Below are 12,314 nucleotides of genomic sequence, written 5' to 3' on the forward strand. Positions count from 1 at the left end.
GCCTGAGAGACAGCCAAAGGAAGAGAGTGTGAAGAAGGCATTCTGTTGGGTCATGGTGACAGATAAATAAGAGGCCAATTTTCTCTCAAATCACTCAGGAGCTCAAAAGATCAGATTCCCTTCCCTAGTTAGCAAAATGGAGTCCCAGGGACCTTGGAAGGAAAGCAGCATGAAGAAAAGGGAGGATGTTAAAACCAGGAGAGGCAATAGCAACCCTTTCATCTCACCATGTGATGGAGGAGTAAAGGAGAGGGTAATCCAGAAAAGCAACCTGGGAGAAGGCAATGTGTGCCATTTTTGTTGCAAAAACTGGTCTCTAGAATCAGTAATTGATCACTCTCGTCCCTGATTCCTGGATTAGAAATGGGAGGGGAAGAAGTGACACATACTTCAAGTTTTTACACATGGCTTCCTGGACTTTGAGAGAATATTTTAAATAGCTCTGGTTTCTAGAAAGCAATTTGTTAACTAACTCAATGGGTTTGCTTAGATTGTAGCTGAGTTTTCATCTGTGGATGGAACACACGCTTCAGTGACAGCCTTGAGTATTATTACTAGGGGTGTTAATAAGATAATCACATTGTCATAAATTCTAGTTCCTTTTACTAAAAATTCCCAGCCTTGTGCTAAGCACTTTATAGATGCGTCTCATGTGGAATGGGATTCTCTCTCTTTGGGGTCCGAAGGGTAGAAGACTCTCTAAAACTGAGTTTTCCCCATTTGTTTTACATCAAGTGAAAGGAGACACTCGTTGTTGGAAGAGTCACACAAAACATTCTCCGTCTCTCGGGTACACCTTTTCTAGTAGCTTCCTACCTTCACGGACCCAGCTGACCACCTGACCACACAGCTTTCTCGGGAGCCATTTGTAGGAAGGCTCCTCGGAGCAGTTGGCTATTTCAAATCAGTGGTGGCCTTCTCCTTCTCTTGTGGGTGGCGTGTGTCTGTCTGCCTGCACATTCTGGGACTCTCTTCCTTTGGTTGATAGATTCGTTTGGACGTGACCTTTCCCAGTTCCTCTTCCCTGGGTTTTTGCCTGCTGAGGAAATGATCGTCGGATCCCATCCATCTGCACTGGTGGCAAGAGAAGAGAGAATTTCTCTTTCGTATGGTCCAGGTCCAACTGCGCACACACCTGTCCTTCAGAGGCTCATATTGTTCTGGTTGCTATCACTTCCTAACAGAGACTCTTTTACATCCTAGTCTGGAAGTCATCAAGTTGGATGTGTGATAAGGAGGAGGTGGTGCAGGGTCCTTGGCTGACCTGGGAGGCTTTAATCGCCTGGTACCAGACACATAGGAAGAGCCTTTTCCCCCACCTTCATCCAAGGCAATTGGCCCTGTTAGTGAGTGTTTCCCGTCTGTGGTTGATTCATTCTGAGAGCTTTTCATGTCCTTTGGGATTCTTCACTGTTAGATGTGAGAAGAAAAAGGACAGCTTCTCTTTTAAGTTTGATGAAAACCATGTGAACTAGACATGTGTACATATGCTGTAGACCCAGGCTTTTCTTATGGATGCTGAACTGCTCCTCTCTCTGTTAAGGAAATCCATATGAGGAAAGGGAACTTTTATATTGGGACCCTTAGATCGTGTGTTCTACTGTTACAAAGAAAATGAATTCTGACCGTTTCTGAGGCTTGTCAAAGTTTTTTCTCTGCAGCTCTGGAACTTTCTCTCATGTGCTTTCAGAGTGGCCAAATCCGTGGGCTCCTGCGAGCTTTGCTCTGGAGAGATCCACTGAGGTGGGGATGAAGCGCTGGGTGGAGGAGCCAAACCATAACTCTTGTATGAGGTCTTTGCCATCTGCCCAGTGTCGTGTTTGCAGTCCCCATGAACTTGGAAAAATGCTCCCCGAGCACTGCTCCCATCCACCAGGGTCATTCTGTGGATTTCCAGATGTTGAACTTATGCAGGTGACGTAACCCCAGCTGGTGCTGCGGGGGGGCTGGCTGAGTCATACAGGACTTTGGGATTGAATCTCCGTCTTATTCAGAGGCAGCAGCCCTATCGGGGGAGATGGCGCCTGGTTAGTCTGTTTGCATGTCCTTCGCCTGGGCCTTCCTCAAAACGGAGATCCTGACCTGGTATCAAGTAGAAGCACGCATGCAAGGAAAGGACTGCGTAGCTCGAGACTGTACATTTTATCTGCTTTTGTATTGAAGGAGCAGGATGATAATCCATTTTGTAATGTCCCTTTCTCAGGGATACAAAGACCGAACGTGGTGGTGGTGGTGGTGGGGGGAGAATGGTGTTCACAATGGTAAATGTAAGGAAGATACGTATTAGCCTATGGTAGAGACCTTCCAATCCAGACACAGAAGTATCTGAGGAAAGAATACAGTTATACTGATTACCATCTTGTTTCTTGAAAAGAGCAGAGGAAACATAATTTCCAGTGTTGCCCAATCCCGCCTTAACTACATACTTAGACTTGAGGGATGGCAAACCCCAAGGCCACAGGCCAAATCTGGCCTGTCACCTGTTTTTTGTAAATAAAGTTTATTGGAACTCAGCCCTGGCCATCCATTTATTTCGGTGGTTGCTTTCTCAATTTAAATGGCACAGTTGACAGAATAAATGGGTCCCAAAGCTTGAAATATTTCCTTTCTGGCTTCTCACAGAAAATTTGCTTATCTTTGCTCTTTGTTCACCTTTATCTAGACAGTGAAATCTAGGAATTCCCTTTATTTAAAATCTCTAAGTTTTGGTATTTGCTGCTTTGTAAATTCAACCCATGGCTCCTCCTTTTAATTCTCTTCTTAGCTCGTGGATTATTTCAGAAGTTTATTTTCAGTGGGGTGCTGTTTCCCTCTTGAGGACAATTGGAATTATGGGGTGGGTGGCTTTTATGATTGGGAGCCCTACTGGTATTGTGAGGGCATGGGGAAAGGTTCTAAATATGCCCCAGACTGCACAGCGGCCCACACTTAGGGTCAGGGCATACTCACATGGAGGGCCCCCTGGGTTTTGTTTTTGACCATAATTTAAAATTTTTCAGGGGATCTTTGTAACATCTTCCAATGATGAGATGTCCTTAATGTTTTATACTACAGCTTTCATGTACCTTATTTTAGTTGCCATCAGACACGGCACCATCAGGCAACTTATCTGCCTACCAGTGACATGGAGAACTCACTCTGACTTCTCTCTCTCTCTCTCTCTCTCTCTCTCTCTCTCTCTCTCTCTCTCTCTCTCTCTCTCTCTCTCTCTCTGACACACATTCACTCCTATGCCCTCTGTGCTGCCTTTTACCAACCCTGATGGCTCTGCTTCACTCAGTTCTCAGGGCAGGATTTTCCTGTAATTTCTGTGGCTGTCTTGTTAGTGCTGGAGAAAACTTGGATCTCCTTTTCTTTCTCAAAGGAAGCACCAGTCTTTGTAAACCCTGCTTTAAAAAAAAAGGCTCCTTAACTCTTCAACCCCTCACCTAACCCTCGTTGCTCCTGGGACCAGGCTTATAGCTTTTAGTTTGGTGAGCTTCACCACCAAGAGGGAGGCCCGGTGGGGGACAGATGTGTCCTACGGCCCGGAGACAGCAGCCATGCCTCATGAGAGAGGGAGAGTGGGAGAGGGGCAGGGGTGTGATTGCAGACGGGAGGGCAGTGAGGCTCAGGGAGGGGTGTGGCGGTGGCCCGTGGGTGGAGGTGAGTGAAGGACTCATGTGCTCAGCATCCGAGTAGTAAGTCAGTGCAGAGTGACAGTGGACTGTGGCGCCTCCATCAACCTGGAGAGATGTGGGAGCAGTAGCCGGGGCAGAGTGGACAACCTGTAAGAGACAACCCTATTTTGAGATTTCCAGAGAGACCCAAGACAGGAGAAAGTCTGAGTCTCTGCCTTTTGGGACGGGGATGATGAACATGGGTAAGTGGGAGGAGCAACATATTTGAGACATCTTTAGGACCACCACCCTGACGAAGCCAGGGGACATTTGAGTGACACAGATGATGGCATTTCTCTGGCCCAGAGCAGTGGTACTCAAACTTTAGCATGCGTCAGAATCACCTGGATGCTTTGCTAAACTGAAGATCATCCCACCCCAGGGTTTCTGACTCAGTAGGTCTCCAGTTTAGATTGAGAATTTGCACTTTGAACACGTTCACAGGTGACGCTAACACTGCAGTTCTGGGGACCACACTTGGAGAACCACTGGCCTGGTGGGAAAGAGATAAACAGTGAACCCATTCATTAGTGTCTGCAAAATGAAACTAAACTAAGGAGTGATTATAAGGTGGAAAATGAAGCTGATTGTATATCAACAGCAGTAATTTGGTCCCCATCGGGTTGATTGCTGTGTCAGAATTTCCAAGTTCTAAAAAGGGGTAAGGTCATTTAGCCAAAATGCTATTGAGCAATAGCATGATAGTAGACATTCTCATTAAAATCTAATTCCTCTGCAATTTATTGACTGTAAACAGGAAGAGTTCTTCAGAACAGAGTTTTGGCTCTTTGTAATTTTGAATCCTTTTAGCTGACTCAGTAAAGAGAATCCCTCATTTGACCTTTTATTTATAAAAGAAGATAATTCAAGTGCCTGAGCATCTCCCTTCTTTCATTATTTGGGTGTCCTCTCAATAGCAAGATGACCATTTGTTGTCAGTGGACCTAAGTTTTCAGTTGACAAATTCTCATTTATTTCTGATTGCAACAGATACTTGATACAATATTTTGGCCACAAATTTAAAAATAACTAAAATGTAAACAACAGAATGATAGACAGACACATAAACAGAATGACTATGGGCTTCCAAACTATCCAGAATGATCTGGTATGATCTGGAAATAAACTCTGGGTTTTTAGCAGGGCTGATGTCTAGGCCCTAAGTTAGGATTTTCTTTCTGGAAGGGGGAGATATGTCAAAAATGCAAGGTGCAAATTTCGGAAGAACTCTTAATTACATCTCTGTTCACATTAGTGGGGTCAATTATTCATGAAGTCCTTTTAAGGATTAATTTGAGTGTAAGTGACTCATTTGTAAAGAGAGTATTCAAAACCTTGACCTTGGAATTGGAGCCTATTCCATCTCCAGCCATGGACTCGCCCCGTTTTCCCCAGGGTATCATCCATTTGGCCCTGCTCAGCACCAGTGGTAGCAATAGGGCTTGGGACTGAATAACTCTGCTGGGTCCTTCAGAGCTACACTTACAAGTTGTGGGGTTTGGGCCAAGGCTCTCGGACTTCTCCATGTTTGGGTTGCATCATCTGTGAACCCCACTGATGGTGTGTAACTTAATCAAGTGCTCTGTGAGCCCAGGATAAGAGACTTTCGGAGTGCCAAGAGGAATCATAATAAATAATATTACACAACTCCAGGGATGTTAATAATATTTACAATTTTGGCTTCATTGCACTTAGGGATTTGGAATCATTTTTATAAAACCGGCTTGAAAATCATGCATCAGGTTTCCTTTGTGCGACTGGCAACATTTCAGAAACCACAAGGATCCATCCCTCTTCTCAGAGTTGTTTTGTGCAAACCCCGTCTGTCCGCATTGTAACACTGCCTCCCCATAAGGCCTTCCATTACTGGGAATTCCCCTCTCAATCCCAGGGATGTCAGCGGTGGTGGGACAGTGAACGTGTCCTCTGCAGGAGAGGGACCAGTAGGGAAAAGAACGGTGCGGCCAGTAGTTTCGGTGTTACTGGGGTGGCTGGCGTTTTGATAGAATTGTCTGTAGAACTTGAAAAACTTGTTTGACAGAGCAGGCTTTGTGAGAGGCTGTGCGGTGTTTTTGGAAATTTGTTGATTTTTAAGGTGAAAGGTGAACGAGGGAGGGGCATGCGAGACATACCACTGTGAATTTCACATGTCTGCCCAGTTGGGGTTTTGTCTAAGCCTTTAGGTTTCTCAATCTCAGGGCTTCGCCATCTGTGACTCACAGGTTCTTCATACAACACTCAGCTTAAAAGCTAAAAAAAATGTTTGGGCCGGGGACCACCTGCATGGTCTGATTCTTCTCTGTCCCCATATTTGGTAATATGTAGATTCTTCCAGAATAACAGTGGCTCCTTCTTTTATCTTGGATTCATAAAGTTTGGGATCTAGGTGCTCAATAAAAGTCTACCTAATTAATAATAATAATACTAATAGTAGTTTGTTGCATTAATATTAATAATAGACAAGTTCATTGTAATTATAATAATAACAGACAACACTTTAAAGGTGCTCCCTACATGGCAGGCGGTATTCTGAACTCTTGAGATGTATTAACTTATTTAAATCCTCATGCAAGGGGCAGACGGGTGGCTCAGTTGGTTAGAGCACGAGCCCTGGGCAACGGGGCTGTCAGTTCAATTCCCGCATGGGCCAGCGAGCTATGCCCTCTGCAACTAGAATGAAGTCAGTGAGCTACCCCTCAGCTCCTGGGTGGCCAGATGGCTCAGTTGGTTGGAGCGCAGGTTTTCAACCACAAGGTTGCCGTTGGAGTCCTCGACTCCCGCAAGGGATGGTGGGCTCCGCCCCCTGCAACTAGCAATGGCAACTGGACCTGGAGTTGAGCTGCGCCCTCCACAACTAAGATTGAAAGGACAACAACTTGACTTGGAAAAGTCCCGGAAGTACACACTGTTCCCCAATTAAGTCCTGTTCCCCTTCCCCAATAAAAATCTTAAAAAAAAAAAAAAAATCCTCGTGAGAATCTTGTGTGGCAGGATCCTCACTTCTGTTATCGTCTCCATTTTAGAAATGGAAACTGCCACTGAAAATGTAAGTAACTCGCCCCAGGTTATTTGGGTAGTAAACGGTAGGATATACGTCCAGAGGAAAGCTGGAGGAATTTGATCCCTCTAGCATCACGCTCTTTGTTCTTGACCATTGCCCGATAGGCCCAGCACAAAAGTTCTCAGAAGTTTAATGGATTATAGATGCCTGGATTTTGTCTTGGATACTGCTCAAGAATGCCAACATCAGGGGCGATAACATTTTCTTTAGAGATTGTAACTCTTAAGCTATGGAATTCAATTTGGGTGAGCAGACACTTTGGGGTAGAGTGGGGGTGGGTAGGAAATGAGCTGCAGGATTAGCTGCTAAGGTGGTGCTCTCCAAGGAGGCTTGCGTGGTGTGTGCCTTTGAGAGGTGTTTAGGATGGCAGTCTCTTGAGGACCTCTTGTGTTTTGAATTCTATAGCAGCCCAGTTCTTTAGACTTTTATGGCCAAATTGCTTGAGGTTCATTCCAGTTAAGGTTTTGGGAAGACGGAGATGAGTTTTGCGGGGGAGAGATTCTGCTGGCTTTTGTTTTTTCTCAGTGTGGTCTTTAAATGTCTCTCATCTGTGTGATGTGTGTGTTGGGGGGAGTGGGCACGGGGGGGGGGGAGTATTAGTGGTAGAGCCAAGCCAGGGGTTCAGTAGGGAACTGGCCCCTGGTGGGATTAGGTTGAAGAAATGAACTTTCTTGGACTCCTTGAAGAGAGTGTGCGTGCTGGTGGAAATGACCCTTGTGAGCCGTCCCTCCCAGGACTGGGGTGATGTGTTGGCAGAATTGCGTCTGGAAGTTTTGAGGTTTAATATCAAAGTGTTAGACTGTAGGAAGAAAAGGGAACTAACTGCTAGATCTGGGCAAAGCCCTGCTCAGCTAGCTGTCTATTTGATAAGTGGCTTTTCTTTTCCACCTAAATAATTATAGACTCCCAAGAAGTTGAAAAATAATACAGAGAGGCCCCTGTGTTCCTATCACCCAGTAGTGACATCTTGCTTAACTATATATAGTGCACTATCAAAACTAGGACATTGAAATTGGCGTATCGCAATTAACGAAATTACAGCTCATACTGGGGTTTCACCGGGTTTTACATGTACTTTTTTTTTCCCTTGTACTAGGACTTATTGTGTGTAATTTGACCAGTGTTTCCTGACGGGCAGGAGAACCTCTGACTAAGGCTGTAATAAATATTTCACAGACACAAGATTTTTTAGTTTAATGCTGTTTGCCTAAGTTTTTTTTTTTTTTTTTTTTTTTTTTTTTTTTAGCACAGCAAACAGCTGAATGGAGGTGTACTCCAGCAGCTGAGTTATGGAGTAGAAACCAAGATTGGGTTATTTTCATTTATGGTCTTGAACTCTTTGGGGATATTTTCTTTATCTTTGTTGCCTTTTCAGAGGGAGCATATTTTCTAGAGATAAAGGATACTTCAAGGTCATTGTGTCATATTAGGAGCTCTCGGAGGGAATGGTAAACAGATGTTGTTATCCTTGGAAAAGGGAAAGATTTTGATTAATCAGATAAAAAGTATGGACTGATGGGATTGAAAGACCATGGATACAATTTCGTGATAACTGTTAGAGCAGATTTTCTGTTAAAATGACAGCCCTGTAGGAGTTGGGGCGAAATGTCGTCTGCCTGGCTCCCTGTGATTAATTGTTCCTGCCTCTGCGATCCCATCACACTTTGCTGAGACTTCCAATTAGCCCCTGTCACTATCTGCCCCGGATTTGAGCTATTTGTGGGGGTGCCTGTCGTCTCAGCTAGACTAGGAATTCTTTGAGGGCAGGGGCTAATTCATTTTTTTGACTTTTCCTTCCTCTCTCCTAGTATCAAGCAAGATGCTTAGAGCATATGAGATCTCTATTCTGCTGCCTCCTGCAATTTCCAGGCTATTCCTTATTCTAACTTCACTTCTTCATGTACTTAACCAGGAATCTTTTTGTATGTTACATGTGGTTGAAACCAATACGGTTTAATTCATGATCGATAATTGTTTAATTTGAGGCTATCACGAGGCAGGCTGGCCTTGTTCTGTAGTTCTCTCGGAACAGCATTCAAACAGCCTGAGAGCTTGGTAGATTTTCATGTTCCAAAAGCAGTGGAGAGTTTTTGGTTTTGTTTTCCTGTAGTATAAAATTTTTTTAAGTTATTCATCTTTTATACTTAACTGTTAACACCTAGAATAACTATTTAAAATTCTTCTGACTCACGGTCGCCTTTGGGGTTGGGATTTTAAGGATGTTGGGAATGGCCTGTGATTCTGACCTCTTTACATCGTCAGTGATGTTGTGGGAACTTGCCGTCTCTGAGACCTCAGGAAAATAATTTTTTCAGTCACCCTTCCTAGTAGGGTAGTAAAGAGGAGGAGAAATACTGTATCTTTCAGATCATTTGGTTATAATGAAATGGAAAGAAGTTCTCAGATAAACTCATATAAAAATGGTGTTCCTGAATGGATGCAGAAAATGGAGTGGGTACCAGGGCTATCGTTGCCGGCCGTGTGCAGGTGGTAGCAGAGGAGTCCGGAGGGGATGCCGTTCTCATATTTTTTAGGGGCCATGTCGTCTGTCAGTTTTGCTATTTTCTGCTATTCTCTTGCCTCTACTAGCAGACTGACGTTCTTGATTTAACTCTGGCTTCTCAGATTCCCAGATTTACTGCTTGCCAAATGCCTTTGACATGGTATAACGTTGCTTCGTCCAATAACACACAATATTTCCTTTAGATAACTGTCTTGGTTTACCAGCCTCTCAGTTCGAAAATTTTAAGTGTGACTCTGTATAGCCTATATTGAGTCATGTACTGAACTCTGGCCTAAGCAGTTGCTACTGGGATGAAGGGTCATGCGTACTTAGAGTGGTCCCAGACTCGTCCTGGCAGGCTCTCAAGAAGGTGGAGTTGGTGGGAGGCAATGATTGGCATGGCTACCATATCCCCATCAAGAAACAATTCACCATTGTTTATATTTGGCTCTAAGTTGCATTAGGAAAATAGGGCCCATTTCTTTTGGCCTCCCACTTCTCCTAGTTGGAATTTCAGGTCTAGGCAGGAGAATAAGGAAGAGGTGCTGAAATGCTATAGTGTGTTTGTTGGCAGTGAAGAGTTCGTTACTAACACTAATTAAAAATGGGTCATTGGCTACATGACATCACCAATCAATATTTAATGAAAAAAGTTTTTAACTCATGCCTTTGAATGAAATTAAATGCATTTGAATTTATCTTTCTGTACACACTTGTTTACTTTTTGAGTTCTTAACTTTGGCTTAAAAAAAAACAACCCAACTCATCGTGCAGAGATTTAAGTTTTATAGCCAAGACTTCTGTTGTGTGTTGAAGGCACTGGATCACAGGGGTACAGTGACAGAGTGGCAAGAAGGAGAAGAGGCAGACCTGATGGCCACCTTTCCCCACTAACTAGCTATGTGACCTCCGTAACTCAGTTCTTTGAAGCTAGGTTTCCTAATCCGTAAAATGGGATAAGGAGGTACCCAGCTCATAATGTTGAGAAGATTCAATGAGATAATATATTCAAAGGCACTTTTTAGGCCCTTGGGATATAAAAGTGAACACAATACACAAAGACCTTGCCCTCCTAGAGCTTATATTTCAGTATGTGCTGCCAACCCTCTGCTTTATAAATAAAAAAGAATGGTATCCTTCCATTTCCTTCCAGTTCTATAAAAATTTAAGTTTGTTTTTAGATAGGACCATGTAGCAGACAGGTGGGCTTATTTGTTTTTTGAAAATTAGGATATGTGACTGCATGTGTGTGCCAGTACTTCAAAATCAATGAAACTGTCAATGTTCTTTGATAAAGTTCTGTTTTTCAAGGCAAATGTTAAGCGAGCTTTATTTGAGGTAAGGGGATAAATAAAACTTGAGAGACCTTTATGAGTTGATATCTTGACTTTGATGACTCAGGGAAGGACATTCCTACTTGTGCAGGGGGTAACTCATTTTGCTTTCATGAAATCAAAGTTAAAAATCTTAATGGGTTTTAATAACCCTAAATGTCATATTGAATTTAATTTTGGACAATTTCAGATAACAACTCTTTGTAATTGCTAGAGTTTACTCATCTCTTGGGCTATAACGTATATCTCAAGATATAAAATCCTCCGTTTTTTAAAACTTTCACATTTTGCAACTTTTGCTGTGAGAAATAGAAGCTTTTGGAGGTGGGCTCTTCTAGAGGGAAGGAAATGTTTTTTCCTCCCTATTGAATCCAAACAAGCAATTTCCTTTTTTTACATTGGAATTTGAAGCATTATTATATACAATGATTCAATTTCATTGACCTAAACTTTAATTTATTCTTTGTTGAGCATTTATAGATTGTTATGTACCCTAAATCCATGACAGTTTGAGATGGTACAAAGAATTTAAGGATCTGTATTTGAAATTTTAAAGAGAGAACTTATCCAAGCCAGAATAAAAAATAATTTCAGTGCTTTATAGACAAATCATATGTGTATCTGTGGGAGAATCACTGTCATATCGAAATGTCAAGGAAGATCTATGGCTCTAACAGAAAGTTAGTATTCTTTATCATACGTAGTTAGTATTAAGGAGTAAAGCACCCAATTTCATATTGGGGAATTCACTTTGGCTTTGCTATTTCTTTTCAGTTCCTGGCAAAGAATACCTTGAATTATTTGAGAAGACACAGAGCTGGGTGATAAAAGATGCTGATGCTTACATTTCCCTTTCTTCATCAATGACACAGGACTAGTGATCAGCTCCATGTGTTCATATCACACAAATGGCTGATGCCCTTGTTATTGTAATTGGTCATCGTTTTCTCCTTCACGGAGGGAACACCACCTAATCTTCAGGCCCGGGAACCATGAATGTTGCTATGACGACGGTAAAGTCCAGCCTGCAGCAGAATCTCACTTCCACCACGTATCCAGGTGCTGGGCATGTGCTCAGGTGTTTGGAAGAGGGGGAGAATAGGAAAGATATGGACTACTTCCAAGGGTTATATTAGTTTTCGTTTTTAGTGGATTCAAATTATGTGGTGTTTTACTCAAGAAATCTGCACATTTTCATCATTACCCTTGTGTGTGGGGAGCTGGCCAGGTCCCTTAGGCCCATCTCCTCCATAGTTATTCATTCAGAAGGACGGCATAAAAAGTAAGATTGTTTAAAAGTTTTCCACGCCATTCTGAAAACAGGTGCTTCCTTTGTGGCTGCGAGTTAATGAATTTATGTGGTCATTTCAACCTAATTTAAGGCCTCGTTCTAAAGAACAAAGCCATTTTCTTTGCCCTGAAGATTGACATTTGCTTGCAGAGATTAGGCACTTCCTGTGACCCTGGGTCCCATTCTGCTGGTGCAGTCGGGGAGGTCAGAGCGAAGGCGGCACACTGGGGCAAGTCCTGCCATTGCAATGGGAGATGCTTAGAATCTGTGCATGTCTGCACAGAGGCAGGCTGAAGCTTGCTTAGCTGTTTCTCAGGTACTTTATCGTGCATCCATGCTATACGCTGGCAGTGAAAAAGTGTGCGGTCCCCTTGTTCTCAGTAAATGGTCAGTGTTGAAACCTGTTGCCTCTGCCCCTTCTGACTTCTCTCTCCCTTTTATTTCTGCTCTTTTGCTTTCCCTGCCA

The 12,314-nt window shown here is 43.1% G+C and overlaps 1 protein-coding gene across 3 annotated transcripts in view; it reads left to right on the plus strand.

Annotated features, from left to right (window-relative positions):
• Positions 1–12,314, plus strand: part of TIAM1 (TIAM Rac1 associated GEF 1) — a 362,433-nt gene that overhangs the window by 117,858 nt on the left and 232,261 nt on the right. The gene's annotated exons all lie outside the window — the stretch shown is intronic.

Source organism: Rhinolophus sinicus, chromosome 17 (assembly GCF_057876585.1).
Source record: "Rhinolophus sinicus isolate RSI-liver-muscle chromosome 17, RSI-T2T, whole genome shotgun sequence".
In the NCBI taxonomy this organism is placed as follows: domain Eukaryota; kingdom Metazoa; phylum Chordata; class Mammalia; order Chiroptera; family Rhinolophidae; genus Rhinolophus; species Rhinolophus sinicus.